The sequence below is a fragment of the Cryptomeria japonica genome, chromosome 1 (genome assembly GCF_030272615.1).
Source record: "Cryptomeria japonica chromosome 1, Sugi_1.0, whole genome shotgun sequence".
Taxonomy (NCBI): Eukaryota; Viridiplantae; Streptophyta; class Pinopsida; order Cupressales; family Cupressaceae; genus Cryptomeria; species Cryptomeria japonica.
The window spans coordinates 432,767,753-432,790,067 of NC_081405.1; positions in this window are offsets into that span (position 1 = coordinate 432,767,753).

Genomic DNA, 22,315 nt, shown 5'->3' on the forward strand with positions numbered 1-22,315 from the left:
TAGCCTTCTGCCCCACGGTGGGTGCCAGATATGTGTGTGTGAAAAAGTGGTCTGTAAGCTGCAAGCAGAACACTTCAATTAAGTCATTATATGCATGGTTAATAATCAAAAATCAATAAGTTAAAAACCATAACAAAGTGACTAATTGCCTTCTAAAAGATGCGAGTATAAGATTGCTCTCAAATTTTTATAAGCAATACCATTGACTAGACTACACCAAGATGAAGGATTTAATCTATATGATATTAACTATATGGATGCAAGATGAATGAATAATTCAAGCAAATAATCAATTCAAGCAATATGGGTGTAAGCAATAATGGATGCAAATAATCTAAAAAAGCACAATAATCTTCAATGACTCTAGAGTGAAATTAACATTATAATAATCTCCAAGCGTGTTCTCAAAAATCTCTAGGGTCAATTGGAATGAGAGTTGAAGACTAAATTTATAGAGAATCACTAAGAGAAAAGCTCAATTTAGAATTAATTGAAAATAATTGAGAAATCAGGTTAAGTTAACCTTGAGATAGATTCCAATTATAGTTTAATTGAAATGCATTCAAATTAGAAGTCCAAGTTGCATTGGAAATAATAATAAATTAATTCCATGCATTTGTGATAAAAATAGATAATTCTTTTATTTATTCAAGAAAAGAGTCTTTTCAATGCAACTAAACTTCTTTTTCTGAAAAGCTTTGGTTCCAATTTTAGAGAATAATTCAATAATTCAATTAAATTGCTTTTCTGATTTCAAGTTCTAAATTTAGAAAAAGAAATAATATCTCAAGTTTGATTTCTCTCTCAATTCAATTATTTTATTTTAATTTCAATTCAACTCTTGTTTTGTAATTAATTCCTCTTTTGTAATAAATTAATTCCTTTTGCATGATTAAATGGTAATTTATTAATTAATTAATATGCAAGGATATGTAGGGTCCACCCCTGACTTGACTTGTTTGACTAGAGTTGACCTTTAATTCATGTGTGATAGACACTATTAGGCATAGGCTATTTCAAATGATTTATAGGATGTTGATACTATCATTAATGATCGTGTGATTTATTAGACACTATATGCTTATTATGTGATTGACTATCGAAAGATTATATTGATCATGTGATTTGATGAGCACAATTGTTGATGGATTTTACATGCCTTACTATAATTGTGAATTATACTAATCATGCACTTGATGATGTTTTTACATACTAACCATATTTAATGATTATCTATGATGAGTTGATCTTATGGTGTGTTTGATTGTTGTATGACTGTCTTCGGGATAGAGACAATTCCACATCACTCTTTGTGAGCGGGATGTGTCGTTACAATTCTCTAACCCTTGTTTGTTATAATATATATGCATATGTCGTATCGTTGCTTTGTGGATGCAAGATTTGCAGGTACCAAACATTGACTCCACCTAGCTCCACAGGTCTGAGCGTGTCTTTAAATCCCAATGGTATGTGGTTCAGAGTTGGCACAATTTCCCCTCACATACTCTAGGTCTAAGTTGTTCACTGTGAGTCGTCAGTGTCTTGGCACAAGTCGTCATGATAGTTAGTAAGTTGGGTTTCTTCTGTGTTGTGAGTATGCTAGTATTGGCCGATTATTCCTTTTATGTTAAGATTGACTATTTGATTATTGATGCGAGATTAAATAATTAATGATGTTTATTTTAATTATTTGGATTAATAGCGATTTGATTATTTGGTTATCTAATGTTTTATTTAATTTATTGGAAACTTGCCTTTTTGGTTATTTGATTATTTGATATTTAAATGTTTATTTATTTTAATGATGATTTAATATTTATTTAATTTTTATTTGTTTAGCTTATGATGTGTTTTATATTTATTTGTGATTTGACCTTTATTGGAATTTATTTATTTATTTAATCACCTATGGTTTAATATTTATTTGGCTCTTAATGTTTATCTGGTTCATTAATTCATTTATGAGCCTTTGGTTTATTTAATTTAATTTCCCCATTTGATTTATTTAATTGTGGGTCATGTTTTATTTATTAGTTTGACTTTTATATTAAGTGGGTTGTATAAATAATAAAATGATAAAAAAATTCCCACCAAATTGTAAAAGCATGATTTATATTTACCTTACCTACCCTCTTCTCTTATTGGTTGAATTTCAAAAGGGAGGTAAAATTATATTATATGGTGGGGTTGGTAAAATATATTATAGATTGGAATATTTTGATTGGCTGAGATTGAGGCTAGGGTTTTTGATTAATGTTTGTCTTTTTATTTTCTTTTCGTGAAGTTTTCGGGGGTTGGTTCCTCTCTGAAAATTTTTGTGTTTTAACACATTTATATGAACCTTGATTTGTGTTTTAACACATTTATATTAAATGAAATGGATGCATGAGATGTGGATAAGTATGGTGGTTTATAATTTAATGATGCATTTTGTGTTCTTGATAAGCCATGTTAAAAGAAAATGGTGTAAATGTTATGACAATGGTATTAGATTTGAAATGATGTCTTTAACTAATGATTTAAGTAGAAGAAATGTTATGTCTTGATAGGATGTATGAGTTTGAGTAATGTTGGAAGATATTCTAGGACATGTTTATGAGTTGTGATTAAATAATTTGAAATTATATTATCATACTTCGTAGACAGTGATCTAATGATTGAATCGAAATCCTATAATGCTTGGGATGTAATTGAAGGTTCCTTATGAAATATTGTATGGATGTTCTTAGTGAATGAATTGCTAATCTTATTAATGGAAATTACTAGTAAGTGTATGGTAAGATGATTAAATGAGTTCTTGTCTTTTAGGAAAGGATTAGAATGTATCATGTGTTATAGTTTAAGAATTATATTTCCATTTGGTGGATGCAATTAGTGGTTATGGAATTAGGATATTGTATCATAGTTTGTGTTGAGATGAATTCATGTAGTTACCTGATTTGTAATGAGATGATTGTTGGTTAATTGATACAGTGTAAGATATTTTATGAGTATTAAATGAGCTATGGGTCAAATGATTAAGGATACTTTGTGAGTATTGCATTATGTGCTTCTAGAATCATGATGAAGTAATAAGTATGCTAGGAGCATAGAATTATAAGTGACTATGTAGGAGTTAATTGTAAATTGAAATTATGTTAATGCAATGAAAGGGTTAATCTTGATATATGGATGGTGATGTCCATAGTCGAAGGTTGGCTAAAGGTAATAGGAACATTTGGACTTGGCATATAAAATGAATCTAAGTGAAAAGGGAAATAGATGTGCATTGAAAGATAGAATCTCATGTTAAATGAAAGATTAAGTAGATTGCATATCATGAGTGTTAGGTATTGCTATGATGCACCTATGTGTGTATAATGACTAAGATTATGAGGTATTGATCTAGATGAAAGTAAATGTTTATTGCTTATGTAGGTAGATTAAGTAATGGCGTTGAGATACCCTAGGGAGTTGGTAGTAATGATTTATTCTATTCCGCTTGCGTAATTGTTTGAATAGCTTGAGTGAATTATTCTATGTTCATAACACTTAAATGTTGTTGTGTGCTCACTGCATTTCTTAAGTGATGTTATGTGTTGTATTGTTTAAAAAAAATTATATTAAATTAGCATGTTTTTAGCTATATTTCTTTGGGGTATTTTGGCGGGCATTACAGGATATTTAATAAATTAAAATAGGATAATTGATCAAAATGATATTCTTGGAAATGATTCGATTAATTGATTTGCCATGTGATATTTCATGATTAAAGAATTTATAATGTGCTCAAGATTGATTTAATTGCCTTTGGTTAGGACCTTAGTGATGTTGTCGAGATTAGGGGCCCATGGTTTAGATGACCATTTTTAGGGTATTACAATACTTATGAGAATAGGCTGAAGGGAAATTCACACTCCTTTTACTCAGAAGATTGGATGTATTTTTACATTCAGGTGTTGTTATCTGGTGACAGATACCTTGATTTGGCTCAGGTGATTACCGAGAGACTTCATGAAGGCTTGAGTAACTTTGTGGGAATGTCTAGTTTTTATTTGTCCTCTTACCTTTTCTACATATTAGCTTGTACAAGAGATTGGACTGGTTTGCTAAATGAATCGTGGGTGGATGGCATGAATTTATATGATTATTATCCTTTGTTACAACATCAAAAACATGTACAATGAATTGATAGATGGAATAGTGCCTTCACAGGAAAACTTTCTTTTGAGCTCCAGGGTCATGTGAACAAGATGATGTCAGATGAAGCAATGGAATTTATAAGTATATATGGTAGCTTCTTTATTCAATTTCCCAGGTTCACCTACCTTTGGGTAGGTGGTTTCTAAGGTCAACCATTCAAGATACCTAGGTATGCCTTTGACAACTATGTGCTTATAGAGGTGAGCATGCAACTAGCTTACATTAATAAAAGGTTGGGAGCAAAAGGTGAATCTGGAGTTGTATTCCTTGTTGAAATGGGATGCTATAGCTGCAAATCTATATCTAATGCTCTAAATTTAGAATTGGACTTTAATAAGATGAATCTGCAGCCTTATGTTGCAAGACAGAGGTTTGATAGCAGAAGTTATGCCATTGAAAAAATAAATGTGGAAAAACACTTTTCTCATGAACCTCAGTTGGAGGATTATTGGGAGAATTGTAGTGATGAATATGAAGTAAGAAGAAGATTGTGGTCAAGGTTTACTTTGCAGCAAATAGTCACCATGAAGATTTCTATCAATATATCTGGAGTGTAGGAGGATACAGGGGAGGATATTCTAGATCCTGAGTTTAATACAGAGGTTCAAAGAAAGCCAATCTGTGTGGTTGATTGGATTAAAAAGGAGGATGACAGTATTCAAGATAGAACTTTTAATGTTATAAGAAGAACTGAGAGATGGTTGAGGGATCAAACATTTAAAAATGGATCGCTCATATCCTCATATGAACTAAGAGTTGATTCACACATTATCACTCAATCTCCCATTTTCACCACTAATAAAATTGTTAATGTTGCAGGTGGTTGAAGGCCTATTGTTGAAAAAATCCAACGTAGGAGATCAAAGAGGTCACAATCAGGTCCTACAGTCGTCTGAGTAACTCGGTCTAGGAGAAAGAAAAAGAGTAAAGAGCCCATATTGAGTCAAATTGTAGTGGACCTGGATCCTAGTGAAGAGGTAGAAGTAGTAATGGATCAATAGGATTTAGGTGAGCCTACGATGCATGAAATAGACATAAGAAAAGAAACAGAGAGTGAACTGGATCCCATGAACCACCTGGTTATTATCAATTCACCAAATAATCAGACAACTCCTCCACCCAAGGAACCTACAAACACACCAAGATGGTTGGAAGCTATTGTTGGGAAGAAACAAAGTGTAGTTCCAACTACAATCCCTATAGAAGACATGGTCAACAAATGTCTTGGAAAGGTCTCCAAGCCAAAAAGACTCAAGACGCAGACAATGCTTGAGGTGGATGAAGCAACAGGTCACTGGACGACTAAGATAGCCAAGCCTATTCTAGATAAAGATGCAGACAAAGATACTAAGGAGGAATTTACAGTTGAAGAAATAGATCTGGGGGTTGATTCACGTGCTATCAATGTCAAACATTAAGAGTCTTCCACAAAGACAATAATTTCTAGAACATGGAAGGATAAGAAGGATAAAAAAGAGTTGAATAAAATTGTCACTCAGATGGCCGATTAAATCAATGCCATTCACCATCCAAATCCCCAACCTCTATCATAGGTTCCGGTGTGTTTTGATCCCAAATCTCGGGCCAATCAAAGAATGTTGGACTAGGTTCAAATAAACATAATAGTCACAAAGATGTTAAATAAATGGTTGGATCTTATAATTCAATAAGGATCAAACTATATCATTAGTCTGGTAAAGGTTTATAAGGATGTTGAGACTGTGAGAAAGGAGATGGAGTTAGATGTCGTGGCCTAGGAGAAGGAAAGAATCAAATGGGTGGCAGTTTTGGCACATATGAAAGACATACAAAAATATGGAGTGATGAAATTCCTAGCCAAAAAAATAGTGGAAAACTTGGATGATAATGTAGTATATGTATCAAGGAAAAATGTGGAGTGGCATAATTCAATTATAAAGTAGGCCTATGAAGAATCCAGTAAATTGCTCAAGGGACTGACAGATTTAATTGGTACAATGCAAAAGGATCTCAAGTGCATTGACATCCAGCTCATGAAAGATGATGCAAAGATGATTGAAGCCGCCACAGATATGACAAATATCTTCCAAGAAAGGATACAATTCATTCAGAAGATGAAATCCTTGACTAGTGATGATTTTTCAAAAGTATCCAGGATCAATTCAATGCTTGTGATCTGTTTTGATCATCTAGAAGTGCACAAGGAAAAGGTGACACAAGTGAATATGGATAAGGAGGTGTGGAAGAAATGAATACATCACATTGGACTCTGTTACTTTTAGGTCATCCTGAATTTCTCAGTGGCACATTTAGAATGATGTGGTATGCACAGCTCGGTGACAAAGCAGGACAAACCAGTAACTTCCTCTATCACGGTGGAGTCATGATTGATTAGGGAATGAGTTGTCAGCCTCTATGTGGCTATTATTTTAGTTTTCCTATTTTAGAAAATAGTTTCTTTAACCTATGGTTAAAGTAAAAGTTTTAATTGTTATGTAAAAACTATGAGCCTAGAGGCTATTTAAGCTAGGAAGTTTATTTTTCCAAGGGTTGGAAAAACTGTGATTTTTCGATCAACAAACAATATCTATTTTTCTATGAATTTATTTAAACTAGAATGACCGATTTATCAATTAAAATGGCTATGGTGTATAGTCTTTGAATTTGTGTGTTTAAATATTGGTGATCCTTCTCTTCGGAAATGTTCTATGTGTATGATAGCATTTTGTTTATCAGTTAATTCTATGTTTTTCAGAATTCATTGTTATTATTAATTCATAGCAGATTCATTGTGGATTGAGTTGTGCTGATCCCCCTTGTCCTGTGAGGCATGAGAGAGTATCGATCAGAATCAATACTACTTTGCATTTTCTATGCTCTGAATTTATGAAATGAACATGTGTGAGAAACAAAGTCTGTGAGCTCTTATTTAATCTTCAGAATATTCTCTCCATTTTATGTTGATGGCATTCATTTGAGTTGATAGATGAATGCTAAATCCTTTTTATGCTTTCTAGTTAAAAGTGTCTTTATTTCAAATTTTTTTTGTGTAAATTCATTGTAAATCATATGAGGAGCTTCCCTCTAATGCAGAGGATGGATTTTAATTAGTTCATCCAACTGTTGGTTTATTTGTGTCCTTTCATTAAGGGGTGTACAGAAGTCATATTACTATTCAGAGAAATTTTTTTTTATAATTTCAAGAAAGGGACAAATCTGTTAACCAACAAATTTTTGGCGACTTTGTTGGGGTGTCAAATCACAAGACTAGTTGCCTAGTTAACTAGCTGCAAGACTGGAGTCAAAGAGATATAGTAGGTCCCAAAGAAGGGAGGGGATAGTTGATTTTGTTTTTCAAGAGTTGCAGAACCTCAATTTTCAACCCACTTTTCCACCTCAAAGATGAGAAAGAAGTAGGCCTCCTTCCCCATCCCCATCATATCCTATGTCCTCAATTTGTTAAGCTCTGACCTTGCATAATATTGCTTTACCAAATATAATCAACCCAACACCACTCAATATCATCTTTCCAATGGAAGTGAATAATCCTTGGGGGGCGTTGTAGGACATTGAACCTAGGTTTAAATCTAAATCCCTTACCCAAAGGTGTGAGAGATCATTTGCCAAAATTTATTGGGGACAGGAAAATCACTGTTGATGAGCACCAAAATGCATTCAATGTGGCTTGTGGGATAATAGTTTTTCAACATGAGGATGTTGTTGTAAGACTGTTTGTCCAAACACTAACTGGAGTAACAGTAGATTGGTTCTATCACTTGCTAAACAGTGTGATAACAAATTGCCAGGATTTGAAAACAAGTTTTGAGGCAAGATTCAAAGTGGCTAAAGATGAACACTCTCTCTTGGCTCAATTGGCCTAGTTAAAGAAAGAGATTCCAGAGTCTATGAGAGAATTTGTAGCTAAATTTGATAAGATTGTGCATAAAATTCCAGTCAATCAAAAACCCTCAGATGATAATCTGAAGTGTTTTTTTATAAATTCTATACCTTTAAAAATAGGTTTCCTGATCTGTAGGCAAAGAGTTGCAAATTTAAGTGTTGTGAAAACACTCACTATTGAGTTGGAAGATGATCTAATCACAATAGGAAAATGGAAAAGAGAAGTACAAACACCCATTGCCCAACCTTCTACTTCTTCTAACCCTATGATCCAGAGATTGATGAATGATGCAATTACTCTTAAAAGACAATTACCTAAAGCCAGTACATCTTACCCATCTTCTTATCAAGACATACCTAGGAGAAATACAAATCAGTCTTTGGGCTTTGGAAACAAGTCTTTGCAATTACCCCCTGCTTAGCAAAGATTGGCAATTGAGGCACCACCACCTAAAGGGAGTATGTGTGTTTTTCATCTCACAGATGAACATGATGGCAGTTCATGTTATGAGATGGTGCATTATGCACAATTAATGAATTCTAAAGATACCCCAAATGAGTGGAGCGAGGAAGAATCTTTAAAGAAACCTGGCGACTCTGAAATCCACTTACTAGAGTACGAGTTAGATTCAAAAAGAGGAGGTGACATTTTGGTTACTTTAGAAGATCCTTCATGTATTGTGCTCACAAGGAATCAACAAAATGTAAAACCTCAGGGTGTCTCTTCATCTTTTGCTATGAATTTCAAAGGTAAGGAGATTGTTTCAAAATTTCATAACAATGATCAAAAATTGCAAGAGTCCTCATTGGTAAGGTCTATTGAAAAGGAAAGTTCATTTGATATTGTAGAATTTTGCAAATCCTCCCAAATTCAAATTACACTTGCCAAGTATCTTAAGTTAAACCCCAAAGAGCTAGATAGAATTGTTCAGTTTGTAAAAGGAAATAATGTGTTACAAGCTAATAGAACACAATAGTCAGTAAATGCTACATTGTCTTCACACAATGATGAATCAGCTTACCCTGTTGCTCATGAAAGGATGCCTGAGATAACTGGCCTCCAAACAAATGATGCTTTGTCTTCCCTTGAGTCAAAACCTGAGCCCTTTTACATATCATTGTTTATAAATGGTCATAAATTAAATAATTATATTATAGATTCGGGTGCATCAAATAATATAATGCCTTCTGCAGTAGCTAAAGTGTTAGGGTTATCCTTGATGAAAACTTTTGGTAGATGTTTCTCTATGGATTCAAAACAAATTCCTCTATTAGGACAAATTAAGGATGCTCAAGTAGTTCTTTCCACCAACCTGAATAAAAGAATCAAGCTGACTATTCTAATAGCTGACATCCCAGCTAGCTATGACATTTTGCTGAGTCATACATTATGTAGAGACTTAGGAGGAGAAATAAAAATTGATTGGTCTCAAGCGACAATTCCTGTTGGAAAGCAACGAGTCATTCTGTAGCCTGAACCAAAGTCTAAATTGACCGTTTTCCCTTCTGATGATCCAAGGGCTCAAATTTTGTATCATAAATGCCAATTTGGAAACTACATGATTTTATCTAATAATGAGGTAGTGGGAGATTTATCACAGCCAAAGGGAGAAGAAAGTTTGTGTTTAATGGAGTTTGATGGAAGTTGTGCAGTGTCAGGCTCGGGCACAGGGGTAGTGTTAATTCTGGCTTCTGGTAATCATATTCCTTTTTCTTTTAAATTGGAATTCAAGAACACCAACAATACAGCTAAGCATGAGGCTTTGTTGTTAGGTTTAGTTGAAACTAAGAGATTGGGAATAAAACTCCTGTAGATCAAAGAAGATGCTGAATTGATTGTAAAACAGGTCAAAGGGTTATTTAATGTAAAAAATGAAAGGCTGAAACACTATCGAAATAGAGTTTGGGAATAAATAGAAGATTTTGATGCATTTTCCATTGAGGCTATTCCAAGAGAACAAAATTCAAAAGAAGATTTGTTATCCATGTCAGCCTCCTTACTGATTCCACATCCTGAGTTTGTTGATGATATTTACAGAGTAGAGTTAGTATATCGGCCTAGTGTCCCAACTTTGAATTCTGACAAGTATTTGAAAACGATAAAAAAATTAATAATTTTATGCAAAGTGTAGAAACATTTTTTGCTACATATTTTGAAGGTTCAGATGCAGAGTGTAAGGAATTTTCACCAGAACGGGCTAAGAAGTTGACTGCTGGAGTTATGAAATTAAAAGGTAACAAGATCCCTAAAGGGTTAGTTTCATTATAATGTCTATTCAATTATCATGATGCCTACAAGAAAGACAAAGGCGACAAGTCTCCTGAGGTTCAATATGTTGGAGGTTACGAAAGGATTACTATTGGTACTAAAGATGAACCCAAATATGTCAATATGGGAAAATGTTGTATGCCCGTAGAAAAAGAGAGATTCATTAGTCTCCTACTGGAGTTCAAAGATGTATTCACTTGGTGCTATGATGATATAAAGAATTTTAGAGATGGAAAGTTTCAGCATCAAATTCCCTTGAAATCTGGAGTAAGTCCTTTTCGACAAAATCTCAGAAGCTTCCATCCCAAAGTAGTTGAGGCCATATTTCAAGAGGTAGATAAAATGTTAAAGGTTAGGATTATATACCTCATCCATCATTGTACATGGATAGCCAACATTCTTCCTATTAGGAAAAAAAATGGAGAAATAAGGACCTGTGTAGATTTTAAAAATCTGAATCAAGCCAACCTAAAAGATAACTATTCATTACCAGCTATGGACCACATTTTACAAACAGTCTTAGGTTCTGAGATGATGTCCATGCTCAATGGATTTTCAGTTTATAATCAGATCAGTGTTCAGGAAGGTGATCAACATAAGACTGCCTTTATTACTCCCTGGGGTACCTTTTCTTATAACAGAATGCCATTTGGTTTAATCAATGCAGGAGTGACATTTCAGCGAGCTATGTATTTTTCCTTTGATCATTTGAAGGATAGGATAATTTTTGTGTATCTCAATGATTTAACCATTTTCGCAAAAAGAATAAAACATCACCTGAGGGATCTGAGACAAGTGCTACAGAGGTGCCATGAGCATGGGGTGTCCCTAAACCCAAAAAAGTCAGTATTTGGGGTGACAGAGGGTAAATTATTGGGCCATATTGTTTCTAAAGAAGGAGTAAGAATAGATCCTAAAAGGGTAAAGGCAATTCAATAGCTAGGTCTACCATCAAATAGGAATGCAGTTAGATCCTTCTTTAGACAAGTAAATTTTCTAAGGAGATTCATCCCGGATTTTGCAGAGACTACTAGGTATATTGTAAATTTGATGAGTGAAAACAAGCCTTTAAATAGAATGAGGAAGGGAAGAAAGAGTTCTAATCAATAAAGAATTCTATTGGTCATGCGCCTGTTCTGGTTAATCCTGATTTTAAGAAAGACTTTGTTACCTATTGCTATGCCTAAGAGCATACTATGTTAGGAATTCTATTATAGAGGAATGAGGATAATGAAGAAGTCCCAATATCTTTCATGAGTGTACCATTGAAAAAGAATGAATTGAAATATTCACTAATGGAAAAACAAGCATATGCGATTATGAAGGCCGTAAAATAGTTTAGGTACTATATTCTCCATTCCCATGCAATTGTTTATGTGCCTCATTCCGTAGTCAAGAGAATATTGACACAAAAAGATATAGGAATGAATAATAGAGCCTCCTGGGTGTCAAAGATTCAAGAGTTCAATTTAGATATTAAGCCCACAAAATTGGTAAGAGGACAGGGTCTATGCAAATTAATTGCTGAAAGTAAGGAAGAAATGACAGAAGAATCTCCTTTAGTCTTATTTGTTGGACTTCAGGATTCCTGGTTTGCAGATGTTGCTTACTATTTTACCTATGGAGATTTCCCAATACATCTTTCTTCAAAATAAAAGCAAAACTTAAGGTTAAAGGCTGCCAAATATATCATTTTTAATGATGTATTATATAAAAGGGGATTAGATGGAACTTTATTACGCTATGTAGATAAATCACTCTTGGAGTCACTATTGAAAACCTTCCACGAGGAAGCCAGTGGCGGCCATTTTCATCAACACTAATTACTTACAAAATTTTGAGGAATTGCTATTATTGGTTAGGAATGTTCAAAGATGCGTATGTATGGGTGGCCAAGTGTGAGAAATGTAAATTGTTCACTGGTAAGCCCCAACTTGCAGCATTACCACTCTGGCCCGTGATTGTGGATGAACCCTTCAAACAATGGGGTTCGGAGTTTATAGGTGATGGGATGGGGTTTGGGATAGACTAGCCTAGACTATGCTCTTGGATCCTTCCCTTGGATCACTTGGTGTACTCTTCACACCCTAGGGTATCTAGGAATTCCCTTGCTTGAGGAATCCCCTGACCTTGCCCAATCCACCCACCAATGAGTTGTAATGCTATTTCTAAGGTCTCACCTACTCATGAGACTCAAAACCCCTTACTATGGATAATAAGGGCTTGGCTTGTCCTACTGATTCCTAGGTCCTAGCAAGGTTAGGACAACTCTTAAACCATTTTTTACATCCATCCATGTGCCCCCAAGAAATTGCAACCTTCATCCCTCCTACCGATTCCACCATTTTGCTCATTTCCTACAAAATAGGGCTACAAGGAAGAGCCCCTATTAGGCCTCCATTCTGGACTTTTAGGGCTCTCTCTTGCAAATGATGCACAAAATACCCAAACTCCCAAAATTGACTATCATTCATTTGGAAAGGGCTCAAGGATTTCTCTGGTTTTGGGCCTCCAAGTGGCCGTACAATGCCTTGGGGTTTTTAAGGGTTTTGTGAGGGTTTTTATGGTCTACCTGGGTCACAGTGTATGTTTTGTGTTTTAGCCACCTTTTCTGGATTGGTGGAGGCTCCTCCTTCACACCAATGGTGCTTCACACACTCCTCTGCACCTCCTCCAAAGGGTGCACTCTCCTCTGACCAACCTTGCTCTCACAGACCTCTGCACCAACAACCATTCCTAACCAGGCACTGTCCAGTCTCGCCTAGGAGTGGCTAAATGGTTGGCTTCCCTGCATCTTCAAAGGCCTTGCTTGCATTGCATTATAGTACAAGGTCTTCACTTCCAATCCCCATGGTTTCATGGTGGCTCCATGATGGAGAATGGAATGCTAACCCATTACTACAAAACTGTCCCAAAACTGGGCAGTGATAGTGTATTTTACAAACTATTTACAAAAGGACTTAAACCTGCACCACACACACTATCTAATTGCCAAAAATGAAAGATCAAACACTACACAAATCTTTCCACATAGTTTAGTCTTCAGATCAAACCATTAACTTGCTTGGTTGCTTCATTCAAATTGACTGGTAACCAACAAAACAGTCATAGTCAAGCTTCCCCTACTTGGGCCGTACAACAATGATTAACCCCCCATATTTTAGGGTTTGAAACATCTTATACTACCTAGACCTTAGTTGATGTGCCAAAATTAGGGCTCTCCATGCTCAATAAGGGTCTTTGACCTTTTGGGTGGAAAAGTTGCTTGACAACTTTTAAAAGTTGTCATGCAACTTTTGCATCTTTTGACCAACTTTGCCATTGTTTCTTTTCATGAATCCTAGGCCTATTTTGGGCTATCCTGAGGATAGAAACATGCCAATAAGGCCTAACACACATCCAAGGCACACTCAACCTCTCCTGCACAAGAAATCACAACAAAACACTAAGGACCTAAAACTAGGACCTAGTCAAGAACAAATGAGCTCATGGCCCTTATTACATATACAATGGCTTCAAAAGAAGCATAACACCAACAAAACAAAGAAGGAGGAAGATCTTGGAAGGGTTCTCCTACACCATAGACTCCCTTTGTACACAACTAAGAAATAGAAGAAGAGATGAGAGCTAGGTCTATGCCATGTGTCTTGAACCTACTCTCTTCAACCCAGGTAGCTTCAGACACAGGCTGACCTTCCCACTTCACCAAGTGTTCCATGTAGACCTCATGTCTAGTGGACTTCTTTACTCTAGATTCCACGATCTCCTCTACTATAGGCTTCTTCACCTATGGTAAGACATTAACATCTAGGTCCTGCAACACCTTGGCTTGGTTCTCCTTTTGCCCTGCTATTTCACCCTTGTACATGATCAGGTCCTCTACATTAAAGACTGGTAATATAGCCAAATATGAAGGCAGGTCAACCTTGTAAGCATTCTCCCCATACTTTGACAAAATTCTACAAGGTCCTACCCTCTTCATCTGCAGTTTAGTAGGCTTGCTGCTTTGCATTCTAGCTTTGCTCAAATGGACCATCACAAAGTCACCCACCTTGAACTGTACCTCTCTCCTTTTCTCATCCATTTTGGCCTTCAGTTTTTGAGTGGATTCAAGGATGGCTTTCTTGACTTGCTCTTGGACTTCCTTGATGGTTTGAGTGAAGTCCTCTACTTGCCCACTCTTCATTTCCAAAGTACTAAGGTCTCTCAACTCACATACTCCCCTTGGATGTCTGCCATACACAACCTCAAAAGGACTTCTACCAATGGTCCTATTCACACTGTCATTATATGCATACTCTGCTTGAAGAATGATTAGGTCCCATGTCTGCCCATACTCCTTGGTTAAACACCTCAATAAGTTGCCTAACACCCTATTGATGACTTCAATTTGACCATCAGTTTGTGGATGGTAAGCTGAGCTAAATGAGAGGTTAGTTCCAAGTCTGCTCCATAATGTTTGCCAAAATGGCCCATGAACTTTCTGTCCCTGTTTGAAACAATGCTTAAATCGAGTCCATAAATCCTAACAATCTCTTTGAAGAAGAGATGTGCAACAAAGCTAGCATCATGTGTAGTCCTACATGGAATGAAATGGCTCATCTTGGAAAATCTATCTACTACCACATAGATGTTTTCCATATCTATCTTTGTCTTGGGAAGTCCTACTACAAAGTCCATGCTTATGCATTCCCAAGGCCTATTTGGGACCCATAATGGTTGCTAGAGACCAGCATTGCTTGATCCTCCTTTTGCTCTTTGACACACACCACATTGCTCCACATACCTCTTCACATCTCTTGGCAACTTTGGCCAATAGTAGTACCTCTGTACTAAATCCAAGGTTTTGTTGACTCCAAATTGTCCACTTAAATTGCCATTGTATTTCTATTGGATGAGGTTTTCCCTCATAGATCCTCTTGGCACACACAACTGATTACCCTTGAACAAGAGACCATTTTGGAGAGTGTAATCCGTATACTCACCATGGAAATGGTTCTCAAACTCATTGCAAACCTTGTAAGCTAATGAGAAGTCTTCATCTCCTTCATAGAGGTCCTTGAAACCTTCTATTCCTATGCTCTGCAACTATAGTTTGTGAACTGTCAACAACTTCCTGCTTAAGGCATGTGCAACCTCATTGAGTTGCCCCTTCTTATGCTTGATGGTGAAGGTAAAGGATTATCCATTTCAAATGCCTATTCCTAAGCTTCTCTTGAGTGTTAATGTAACTCAATGCTTGGTTGTCTATGAACACCACAAATTCCTTTGGAAGTAGGTAATGCCTCCATTTCTTTAGAGACTGCACTAATGCATACAACTGTAGGTCATAGGATGAGTACTTCTTCTTTGCTTCATTGAGCTTCACACTGAAAAATGCCACAGGTCTTCCCTCTTGACTCAATACACTCCCTACTGCAATTCCACTTGCATCACACTCCAATGTGAATAGCTTATCAAACGTAGGTAGGACAAGGATAGGTTTTGTGGCTACTTATTGCTTTAATAATTGAAATGCTTTGTCAGCCTACTTAGTCTATTTAAACTTAGTTTTAACACCTCCTTTTATGGTGTCAAGGACTAGTGCACATATGCCACTGACGTTCCTCATAAACTTTCTATAGAATTGGGCTAAACCATGGAAACTCCTAACTTCAATCCCTATTCTAGGTGTAGGCCAATTCAAGATTGCCTCCACTTTGCTTGGATGCATCTTCAAGGTTCCCTTAGATACCACAAATCCTAAGTAGACCAGCTCTTGCTTCAAGAATTCACACTTCTCTAGGTTGATGGATAACTTCTCCTCATGCATCCTCTCTAAGACTAACCTCAAATGCTCAAGGTGCTCCTCTTTGGTTCTGCTATAGATGAGAATGTCATCTAGGTACACCACCACAAACCTCCCTATGAAATCCTTTAACACCTCATTCATCAACCTCATGAAGGTTCTTGGGGAATTGGTGAGTCCAAATGGCATCACAAGCCATTCATACAATCCTTCTGTGGTCTTGAAAGTAGTCTTCCACTCATCACCCTCCTTGATTCTAATCTGATGATAACCACTTTTAAGGTTTAACTTGGTAAAATACATAGCACCTCCTAAATAGTCCATCAAATCCTCTATTCTAGGAATAGGAAACCTATACCTTATGGTGATCCTATTGATTGCCCTCGAATTAGTACAAAGTCTCCACTTGCCTCCCTTCTTTGATGCTAGCACTACCGGGACTGCACATGGGCTGATGCTCTTCTTAATCAGTCCTTGTTCCAATAACTCCTGCACTTTCCTTTCTACCTACTTGTTTTGATCAGGTGTGAGATTATATGAAGCTTTGTTAGGTAGGGATTCTCTGAGAACAAAGTCTATTTGATGTCTTATAGACCTTCTTGGTGGGAGTGTTGCAGGTGCTCCATCACTCACTATGTCCTTATACTCTTGCAACATTTGCTTCACCTCCTTGGGTACTTCTGCCTGTAACTTGTCTTCTTCCTCCTTTGGTTTCACAAAGATGGCACACTTCACTATCTCCTCCTCATGTAGAAAATTTAAGAACTCTTTACATGTAGCCAATAAGACACTAGGTGTTCTTGAAGTTCCCTCTTCATTCTCTGTCAAAGACTGAATCTTAAAGGTCTTGCTATCCTTCTTAAAGGAAATGGAGTTCTCCTCTCCATCATAGATCATATTTCTATCAAATTGCCAGGGTCTACCTAGTAATAGGTGACAGGCATCCATGGGTAACACATCACAAAGGATCTTATCCTTGTATCCTCCAATAGAAAACTCTACCCAAGTCTATTCATTGACTAGCACACTCTACTCATGATTCAACCATGTCACCTTGTATGGGTTAGTGTGGGGTATCCTTGTGAGTTTCAACTTCTCAGTTGACTCCTCTGATATTATGTTATCAGTTTACCTTGAATCAACTATCACCTTGCAAACTTTACCAAGAATCTTGCATCTCACCCTAAACAAAGCTCTCCTATGCTTAGGTTCATTCTTGACTGGCTGTCTTATCAAGACCCTATTGAACATCAGATTTTCTCCAATCTCTGATTCAATATGGTCCACCTCAGGTGTCTTGCTGCTTGAAGAGTCTTCATGAGCATAAGCAACTCTCTTTCCACTATTTGAGGATGTAGGCTTGTCAGGGCATCTATATGCCGGGTGTCCCAATTGACCACAATTGTAACATTTTATAGTTGCAACGTAGGAGTTACCTTTGCCAGTACCTCTACCCCTACTTGGACCACCTTGTGCACCTCTTCCTCTAGAATGGACCCCTCTGAGATTGGTTTCACTGCCATGTTCAGTCAACTTGGCTTCTCCTTGGTTCCTCTGCTCATTTGCCTTGCTTTGGTAACCACCTCAGTGATTCATTTGTTCTCTACCTCTGCCTCTACCCCTGTTATTGGAGTCTCCTTTCCTTTTGTTCCTCTCTTCCACCTTGACAGCAAGCTGATGACATTTTTGAATAGTAGTAGGATTCCATAGGCTTATCTCCTCTTGAATGTTCCACTTTAGGCCGCTTAGATACCTAGCCACCTTAATAGATTCATCTTCTTGGACTTTGGATCTAAGACAAAGTTTTTGAAATTCTTCGATGTAGGAGGTCACATCAAGGTCTTTTTGCTTCAATCCCTATCTCTTCTTATTAATTTGGACTTCATAATCCTCTGGTAAGTAGTTCTCCTTGATCTTACCCACCATGGCCTTCCAATTGGCAATAGGTAGCTTCCCCATACTAACTCTCTCTTCTTGCAGATACTTCCACCATGTTAAAGTTGCTCCCCTTAATCTTGATTTGGCAACCTTAACCTTTTGAGCCTTTGTCACCCCCTCACACTCAAAGTGGTTTTCCATGCCCTCAATCCATTCCATGACAGTGTCAATGTCCATCCTTCCACTGAAATATGGCAATCCTTCAAAAGCTTTGGTGTTCAAAGCCTTAATAGCCTTTACAAATGGTTCTTCATTGAACAAGGGATCTGGTTCAGGTATAATGTCATCTATGTCAATGGTTTTCTTGCCTTTATCTTTGGTGTCTTCACCCCAAGGTCCTTGTGTCCTCTGATCCACCACTTCCTGTAGTTTATCCCTTATCTCACTCATAGCTTCTTCAATGAGTCTATTATTCTCCTTCTGCTCTTCTACCTCCCTAGCTAGCTCTGCATTAGTGACCATTCTACTCTCCCCTACTGATTCACCAATATATAGAGACATACACAGGCCAACAAATCTTTAATTTGCTTTGATACCAAATCTGATGGGATGGGGTTTGGGATAGACTAGCCTAGTCTATGCTCTTGGATCCTTCCCTTGGATCACCTGGTGTACTCTTCACACCCTAGGGTATCTATGACTTCCCTTGCTTGAGGAATCCCTTGACCTTACCAAATCCACCCACCAATGAGTTGCAATGCTACTTCTATGGTCTCACCTACTCATGAGACTCAAAACCCCTTACTATGGCTAATAAGGGCTTGGCTTGTCCTACTGATTCCTAGGTCCTAGCAAGGTTAGGACAACTCTTAAACCATGTTTTACATCCATCCATGTGCCCCCAAGAAGTTGCAACCTTCATCCCTCCTACCAATTCCACCATTTTCCTCATTTCCTACAAAATAGGGCTACAAGGAAGAGCCCCTATTAGGCCTCCATTCCGGACTTTTAGGGCTCTCTCTTGCAAACGATGCACAAACTACCCAAACTTCCAAAATGGACTATCATTAATTTGGAAAGGGCTCAAGGATTTCTCTAGTTTTGGGACTCCAAGTGGCCGTACAGTGCCTTGGGCAAATTTTGGGGATTTTAAGGGTTTTGTGAGGGTTTTTATGGTCTGCCTGGGTCACAGTGTATGTTTTGTGTTTTAGCCACCTTGTCTAGATTGATGAAGGCTCCTCCTTCACACTAGTGGTTCTTCACACACTCCTCTACACCTCCTCCAAAGGGTGCACTCTCCTCTGACCAACCTTGCTCTCTCGGACCTCTGCACCAACAACCATTACTAACTGGGCACTATCCAGTCTCACCTAGGAGTGGCTAAATAGTTGGCTTCCCTACATCTTCAAAGGCCCTAATTGCATTGCATTATAGTACAATGTCTTCACTTCCATTCCCCATGGTTTCATGGTGGCTCCATGATGGAGAATGGAATGCTAACCCATTAGTACAAAATTGTCCCAAAACTGGGCAATGATAGTGTATTTTACAAACTATTTACAAAAGGACTTAAACCTGCACCACACACACTATCTAATTGCCAAAAATGAAAGATCAAACACTACACAAAGCTCTCCACATAGTTTAGTCTATAGATCAAACCATTAACTTTCTCGATTGCTTCATTCAAATTGACTAGTAACCAACAAAACAGTCATAGTCAAGCTTCCCTTACTTGGGCCGTACAACAATGATTAATCCACCATATTTTAGGGTTTGAAACATCTTATACTACCCAGACCTCGGTCGATGTGCCAAAATTAGGGCTCTCCATGCTCAATAAGGGTCTTTGACCTTTTGGGTGGAAAAGTTGCTTGACAACTTTTAAAAGTTGTCATGCATCTTTTGAGCAACTTTGCCATTGTTGCTTTTCATGACTCCTAGGCCTATTTTGGGCTATCCTAAGGATAGAAACATTCCAATAATTCCTAACACACATCCAAGGCACACTCAACCTCTCCTGCAGAAGAAATCACAACAAAACACTAAGGACCTAAAACTAGGACTTAGTCAAGAACAAATGAGCTCATGGCCCTTATTACATATACAATGGCTTCAAAAGAAGCATAACACCAACAAAACAAAGAAGGAGGAAGATATTGGAAGGGTTCTCCTACACCATAGACTCCCTCTGCACACAACTAAGAAATAGAAGAAGAGATGAGAGCTAGGTCTATGCCATGTGTCTTGAACCTGCTCTCTTCAACCCAGGTAGCTTCAGACTCAGGCTGCCCTACCCATTTCACCAAGTGTTCCATGTAGACCTGGTGTCGAGTGGACTTATTTACTCTAGATTCCACAATCTCCTCTACTATAGGCTTCTTCACCTATGGTAAGACATTAACATCTACGTCCTGCAGCACCTTGGCTTGGTTCTCCTTTTGCCCTGCTATTTCACCGTTGTATATGATCAGGTCAACTACATTAAAGATTGGTGATATAGCCAAATCTGAAGGCAGGTCAACCTTGTAAGCATTCTCCCCATACTTTGACAAAATTCTACAAGGTCCTACCCTCTTCATCTATAGTTTAGTAGTCTTGCCGCTTTGCATTCTAGCTTTGCTCAAATGGACCATCACAAAGTCACCCACCTTAAACTGTACCTCTCTCCTTTTCTTATCCATTTTGGCCTTCAGTTTTTGAGAGGATTCAAGGATGGATTTCTTGACTTGCTCTTGGACTTCCTTGATGGTTTGAGTGAAGTCCTCTACTTGCCCACTCTTCAATTTCCAAAGTACCAAGGTCTCTCAACTCACATACTCCCCTTGGATGTCTGCCATACACAACCTCAAAAGGACTTCTACCAATGGTCCTATTCACACTGTCATTATATGCATACTCTACTTGAGGAATGATTAGGTCCCATGTCTACCATACTCCTTGGTTAGACACCTCAACAAGTTTCCTAACACCCTATTGATGACTTCAGTTTGACCATTAGTTTGTGGATGGTAAGCTGAGCTAAATGAGAGGCTAGTTCTAAGTCTCCTCCATAATGTTTGCCCAAAATGGCCCATGAACTTGCTGTCCCTATCTGAAAAAATGCTTAAAGGGAGTCCATGAATCTTAACAATCTCTTTGAAGAAGAGATCTGCAACATAGCCAGCATCATGTGTAGTCCTACATGGAATGAAATGGCTCATCTTGGAAAATCTATCTACTACCACATAGATGTTTTCCATACCTATCTTTGTCTTGGGAAGTCCTACTACAATGTCCATGCTTATGCATTCCCAAGGCCTATTTGGGACCCGTAATGGTTGATAGAGACCAGCATTGCTTGATCCTCCTTTTTCTCTTTGACACACACCACATTGCTCCACATACCTCTTCACATCTCTTGGCAACTTTGGCCAATAGTAGTACCTGTGTACTAAATCCAAGGTGTTTTTGACTCCAAACTGTCCACTTAAACTGCCATTGTGTTTCTCTTGGATGAGGTTTTCGCTCATGGATCCTCTTGGCACACACAACTGATTACCCTTGAACAAGAGACCATTTTGGAGAGTGTAATCCGTATACTCACCATAGAAATGGTTCTCAAACTCCTTGCAAACCTTGTAAGCTGATGAGAAGTCTTCATCTCCTTCATAGAGGTCCTTGAAACCTTCTATTCCTATGCTCTGCAACTATAGTTCTTGAACTATCAACAACTTCCTGCTTAACGCATCTGCCACCTTGTTGAGTTGCCCCTTCTTATGCTTGATGGTGAAGGTGAAGGATTGGAGGTATTCCATCCATTTTGAGCAACTTTGCCATTTTTGCTTTTCATGACTCCTAGGCCTATTTTGGGCTATCCTAAGGACAGCAACATGCCAATAAGGCCTAACACACATCCAAGGCACACTCAACCTCTCCTGCACAAGAAATCACAACAAAACACTAAGGACCTAAAACTAGGACCTAGTCAAGAACAAATGAGCTCATGGACCTTATTACATATACAATGGCTTCAAAAGAAGCATAACACCAACAAAACAAAGAAGGAGGAAGAGCTTGGAAGGGTTCTCCTACACCAATAGGTCCTTTGATGCCTACTTCAAGTGCAGGGCATACACATATATTGATAGCCATAGACTATTTTACTAAATGGGTTGAAGACATTCTGGTACGGAAAACATATTCAGAGGTTGTCTGTAATTTTCTCAAATAAAATATCTTGGTTTGATTTGGATTTCCACTAAAAATTGTGGCTGATAATGCCACTAATTTCTCTTCTATTGAGATTTCATTATTTGGCTATGATCATGGGATATCTC